We start from the raw sequence: 7,177 nt of genomic DNA, 5'->3' as shown, positions 1-7,177 counted from the left end.
ATGATAAAGGGGATATCATCACCGATCCCCAGAAATACAAACTATCATCAGAGAATACTATAAACACCTCTATGAAAATAAGATAGAAAATCTAGAAGAAAAGCATAAATTCCTGGACACATACACCTTCTCAATCAAAATCAGGAAGAAGTCAAATGTCTCAATAGACCAATAACAGGTTCTAAAACTGAAGTAATAATTAATAGCCTACAAACCAAAAAAAGTCCAGGACCAGATGGATTCACTGCTAAATTCTACCAGAGGTACAAGGAGGAGCTGGTACCATTCCTTCTGAAACTGTTCCAATCAATAGAAAAAGAGGGAATCCTCTCTAATTCATTTCATGAGGCCAGCATCATCCTGATACCAAAGCCTGGCAGAGGCATAAGAAAAAAAGAGAATTTTAGTCCAATATCCATGATAAACATTAATGAGAAAATCCTCAATAAAATACTGGCAAACAGAATCCAGCAGCACCTCAAAAATCTCATCCACCATGATCAAGTCGGCTTCATCCCTGGGTTGCAAGGCTGGTTCAACATATGCAAATCAATAAACATAATCCATCACATAAACAAAACCAACGACAAAAACCACATGATTATCTCAATAGATGCAGAAAAGGCCTTCGACAAAATTCAACAGCCTTTCATGCTAAAAACTCTCAAAACTCTCAATAAACTAGGTATCGATGGAATGCATCTTAAAATAATAAGAGTTATTTATGACAAACCCACAGCCAATATCATACTGAATGGGCAAAAACTGGAAGCATTCCTTTTGAAAACCAGCACAAGACAAGGATGTGCTCTCTCAACACTCCTATTCAACATAGTATTGGAAGTTCTGGCCAGGGCAATCAGGCAAGAGAAAGAAACAAAGGATATTCAAATAAAAAAAGAGGGAGTCAAATTGTCCCTGTTTGCAGATGACATGATTGTGTATCTAGAAAACCCCATCATCTCAGCCCCAAATCTCTGTAAGCTGATAAGCAACTTCAGCAAAATCTCAGGATACAAAATCAATGGGCAAAAATCACAAGCATTCCTATACACCAATAACAGACAAACAGAGAGCCAAATCATGAGTGAACTCCCATTCACAATTGCTATCAAGAGAATAAAATACCTAGGAATCCAACTTACAAGGGACGTGAAGGACCTCTTCAAGGAGAACTACAAACCACTGCTTAAGGAAATAAGAGAGGACACAAACAAATGGAAAAACATTCCATGCTCATGGATAGGAAGAATCAATACGGTGAAAATGGGCCTTACAGCCCAAAGTAATTCATAGATTCAATGCCATCCACATCAAGCTACCAATGACTTTCTTCACAGAACTGGAGAAAACTACTTTAAGGTTCATATGGAACCAAAAAGGAGCCAGCATAGCCAAGAAAATCCAGGACAAGAAGAACAAAGCTGGAAGTATCATGCTACCTGACTTCAAACTTTACTACAAGGCTACAGTAAACAAAACAGCATGGTACTGGTACCAAAACAGATATGTAGATCAATGGAACAGAACAGAGGACTCAGAAATAACATCACACATCTACCACCACCTGATCTTTGACAAACCTGACACACACAAGCAATGGGGAAAAGATTCCCTATTTAATAAATCGTGTTGGGAAAACTGGCTAGCCATATGCAGAAAACTGAAACTGGACGCCTTCCATACACCTTATACTAAAATCAACTCAAGATGGTTCAAAGACTTATACATAAGACCTAGAACCATAAAAATCCTAGAAGAAAACCTGGGCAATACCATTCAGGACATTGGCATGGGCAAAGACTTCATGTCTAAAACACCAAAAGCAATGGCAACAAAAGCCAAAATTGATGAATGGGATCTAATTGAACTAAAGAGCTTCTGCACAGCAAAATAAACTATCATCAGAGTGAACAGGCAACCAATAGAATATGAGAAAATGTTTGCAATCTATCCTTCTGACAAAGGGCTAATAGCCAGAATCTACAAGGAACTTAAACAAATTTACAAGAAAAAAGCAAACAACCCCATAAAAAATGGGCAAAGTATATGAACAGACACTTCTCAAAAGAAGACATTTATTCAGGCAACAGACATGAAAAAATGCTCATCATCACTGGTCATTAGAGAAATGCACACAATGAGATACCATCTCACACCAGTTAGAATGGCGATCATTAAAAAGTCAGGAAACAACAGATGCTGGAGAGGTTGTGGAAAAATAGGAACGCTTTTACAGTGTTGGTGGGAGTGTAAATTATTTCAACCACTGTGGAAGACCGTGTGGCGATTCATCAGCAATCTAGAAATAGAAATACCATTTGACCCAGCAATTCCATTACTGGGCATATACCCAAAGGATTATAAATCATTCTATGATAAAAACACTTGTACACGTATGTTTATTGTGGCTCTATTTACAACAGCAAAGAGTTGGAACCAACCCAAATGCCCATTAATGATAGACTGGATAAAGAAACTGTGGCATATATACACTATGGAATACCATGCAGCCATAAGAAAGGATGAGTTCATGTCCTTTGTAGGGGCATGGATGAAGCTGGAAACCATCATTCTCAGCAAATTATCACAAGATCAGAAAACCAAACACTGCATGTTCTCACTCATAAGTGGGAGTTGAACAATAAGAACACACAGACACAGGGAGGGGAACACCACACACTGGGGCCTGTGGGGGGTGGGAGGCTAGGTGAGGGATGACTTTAGGAGATATATTTAATGTAGGTGATGAGATGATGGGTGCAGCAGTCCACCATGGCACATGTATACCAGTGTAACAAAACTGCACGTTCTGCACATGTAACCCAGAACTTAAATTATATATAAAAAAGAAAATCAATAAATGTGATATATCACATTAACAGAAGCAAGGACAAAAATGATGACATCATTTCAAGGTGCTGAAAAAGCATTAAAGTTCAACATATCCTCATGATAAAAACCATAAAAAACTAGGTGTAGTAGAAACATACCTCAATACCATAAAGGCCATATATGACAAACTTACAGCTAATACCATACTGAATGGGAAAAAATTGAAACTTTTTCTCTGAGATTTGGAACAAGACAAGGATACCCATTTTCATCACTTGATTCAGCGTAGTAATGTATGTTCTAGCCAGAGCATTTAGGTAAGAAAAGGAAATGTAAGGCATTTAAATTAAAAAAGAAGAAGTCCAATAATTCCTGTTTGTAGATAATATTATCATATACATAGAACACCATAAAGACTCCACCAAAAAACTATTAGAATTAATCAGTGTATTTAGAAATTTGCAAGATATAAAATCAATGTACAAAAATTAGTAGTGTGTCCACACTGGAATAGCAAACTGTCTGAAAAAGAAATCCAAACTTTGTCATGAAATCCTTGCCAGGTCCTTTATTGAGAATGACATTTCCTAGGTTTTCTTCTAGGATTTTCATAGTTTTAGGTTTCATATTTAAGTATTTCGTCCACCTTGAGTTGATTTTTGCATATGGTGTCAAGAAGGGGTCCAGTTTCAATCTTCTGCATATGGCTAGCCAGTTACCCAACATCATTTATTGAATAAGGAGTCCTGTCCTCATTGCTTGTCATTGTCAGCTTTGTTGAAGATTAGATGGTTGTACGTGTGTGACTTTATTTCTGGGCTCCATAACTTGTTCTATTGGCCCATGTGTCTGTTTTTGTACAAGTACCATGCTGTTTTGGTTACTGTATCCTTGTAGTATAGTTTGAATTCAGGTAGTGTGATGCCTCCAGCTTTGTTCTTTCTGCTTAGGATTGCTTTGGCTATTCCAACTCGGTTTTAGTTCCATATGAATTTTAGAATATTTTGTTCTAATTCTGTAAAAAATGTAATTGGTAGTTTGATAGGATTGCATTGAATTTGTAAATTGCTTTGGGTATTATGGCCATTTTAACAATACTGATACTCCTACCAATGAATATGGAATGTTTTTCCATTTGTTTATGTTATCTCTGATTTCCTTCAGCTGTTTTGTAATTTTTGTTTTAGAGATATTTCACCTCCCTGATTAGCTGTATTCCTATGATTTTTTTGTGGCTATTGTGAATGTAATTGTATTTTGATTTGGCTTTCAGCTTGGACGTTATTGGTGTATAGAAATGCTACTAATTTTTGTACACTGATTTTGTATCCTGAAACTTTATTGAATGATGAAGAGTCCAAAAGCAATTTCAACAAAAACGCAAGTTGACAGGTGGAACCTAATTGCACTAAAGAGCTTCTGCACAATAAAAGAAATAATCAAGAGGCAGACAACCTAAAGAATGGGAGAAAATATTTGCAAACGATGCACTTGACAAAGGTGTACTATCCAGAATCTATAAGGAACTTAAATAAATTTACAAGTGAAAAAGAAACAACCCTTTAAAACTGGGCAAAGGACATGAATAGACACTTTTCAAAAGAAGACATTCATACAGCCAACAAACAAATGAAAAAATGCACATCACTAATCATTCAGAGAAGTGCAAACGAAAATCACATTAAGATACCATCTCACACCAGTCAGAATGGCTATAATAAAAGTCAAAAAATAACAGATGCTGACAAGGTTGCAGAGAAAAGGGAATGCTTGCTTATACACTGCTGGTGGGAATGTAAATTAGTTCAGCCATTGTGGAAAGCAGCTTGGCAATTTCTGAAAGAAATCAGTTTTATTCTGGCCCAAGAAAAAGATATCCTCTCTCACCACTCCTATTGAACATAATATTGGAAGTTCTGGCCAGGGCAATCAGGCAAGAGAAAGAAATAAAGGGTATTCAAATAAAAAAAGAGGAAGTCATATTGTCTCTGTTTGCAGATGACATGATTGTATATTTAGAAAACCCCATTGTCTCAGCCCGAAATCTCCTTAAGCTGATAAGCAACTTCAGCAAAATCTCAGGATACAAAATTAATGTGGAAAAATCACAAACATTCCTATGCACTAATAATAGGCAACCAGAGAGCCAAATAATGAGTGAACTCTCATTCCCAATGGCTACAAAGAGAATAAAATACCCAGGAATACAACTTACTTGGGATGTGAAGGACCTCTTCAAGGAGAACTATAAACCACTGCTCAAGGAAACAAGAAAGGATACAAACAAATGGAAAAACATTCCATAGTCATGGATAGGAAGAATCAATATGGTGAAAATGGCCATACTGCCCAAAGTAATTTATAGATTCAATGTTATCCCCATCAAGTTACCATTGACTTTCTTCACAGAATTAGAAAAAACTACTTTAAATTTCATATGGAACCAAAAAACAGCCCGTATAGCCAAGACAATCCTAAGCAAAAAGAACAAAGCTGGAGGCATCACACTATCTGACTTCAAACTATACCACAAGCCTACAGTAACCAAAACAGCATGGTACTGGTACCATGGAACAGAACAGAGGCCTGTTCCATATAGACCAATGGAACGGAACAGAGGCCTCAGAAATAACCCCACACATCTACAACGATCTGATCTTTGACACACCTGACAAAAACAAGCCATGGGGATAGGATTCCCTATTTAATAAATGGCGTTGGGAAAACTGGCTAGCCACATGCAGAAAATTGAAACTGGACCCCTTCCTTACACCTTACACAAAAATTAACTCAAGATGGATTAAAGACTTAAATTTAAGACCTAAAACCATAAAAACCCTAGAATAAAACCTAGGCAATACCATTTAGGACATAGGCATGGGCAAAGACTTCATGACTAAAACACTAAAAGCAATGGCAACAAAAGCCAAAATTGACAAATGGGATCTAATTCAACTAAAGAGCTTCTGCACAGCAAATGAAACCATCATCAGGATGAACAGGCAACCTAGAGAATGGGAGAAAATTTTTGTAATCTATCCATCTGACAAAGGACTAATATCCAGAATCTACAAAGAACTTAAACAAATTTACAAGAAAAAGACCAACAACCCCATCAAAATGTGGGCAAAAGACATAAACAGACACTTCTCAAAAGAAGACATTTATGCAGCCAACAAACATGAAAAAATGCTCATGATCACTGGTCATTAGAGAAATGCAAATCAAAACCACAATGAGATACCATCTCATGCCAGTTAGAATGGCGATCACTAAAAAGTCAGGAAACAACAGATTCTGGAAAGGATGTGGAGAAATAGGAATGCTTTTATACTGTTGGTGGGAGTGTAAATTATTTCAACCATTGTGGAAGACAGTGTGGTGATTCCTTAAGGATCTAGAATCAGAAATGCCATTTGCACCAGCAATCCCATTACCGGGTATATACTCAAAGGGTTATAAATCATTCTACTATAAAGACACATGCACACGGATGTTTATTGTGGCACTGTTCACAATAGCAAAGACTTGGAACCAACCCAAATGCCCATCAATGATAGACTGGATAAAGAAAATGGCACACATATACACCATGGAGTACTATGCAGCCACAAAAAAGATGAGTTCATGTCCTTTGCAGGGACATGGATGAAGGTGGAGACCATCATTCTCAGCAAACTAAGTCAGGAACAGAAAATCAATCACTGCATGTTCTCACTCATAAGTGGGAGTTGAACAAAGAGAACACATGGACACGGGGAGGGGAACATCAGACACTGGGACCAGTCGGGGGGTCGGGGGTTAGGGGAGGGATAGCATTAGGAGAAATACCTAATGTAGATGATGGGCTGATAGGTGCAGCAAACCACCATGGCACGTGTATACGTATGTAACAAAACTGCATGTTCTGCACATGTATCCCAGAACTTAAAATATAATAAAAAACCGCATCTGTTGTTTTGTTTAATATTATACCAAAGCTATTTCCCATAATGACAGTGACAGGGATGTTGCTGCTAACATCCATGGTAGCAAACACATACAGAAAGCTTAATATGGACCAGAGACTGCCTTTGTGCTTTCCTGGTATTGACTCACCACCCTGTATTATTGAACACACTTAAGAGACCTCATGTTCAATCCACACGCAGATAATGTAATCTCATAAATGCTGCTGGACACTTTCACCTGTCTTGTGATCTGGAGGACCATTCCACACTGCAGCAGCACATTTTAGAGTGTCAGGGTCGGATTGCATGTGTCTGTACACCCCTCTCCAGCCTGGGTACCAATCTGCCTCTGCCCTTGCTGGCAAGGTGACTTTGGGCAAGTTCCTTAGTCT

Source organism: Symphalangus syndactylus, chromosome X, assembly GCF_028878055.3.
Source record: "Symphalangus syndactylus isolate Jambi chromosome X, NHGRI_mSymSyn1-v2.1_pri, whole genome shotgun sequence".
Classification (NCBI taxonomy): domain Eukaryota; kingdom Metazoa; phylum Chordata; class Mammalia; order Primates; family Hylobatidae; genus Symphalangus; species Symphalangus syndactylus.
The sequence above is the reverse complement of the archived record's forward strand: the minus strand, read 5'-3'. Positions refer to the sequence as shown.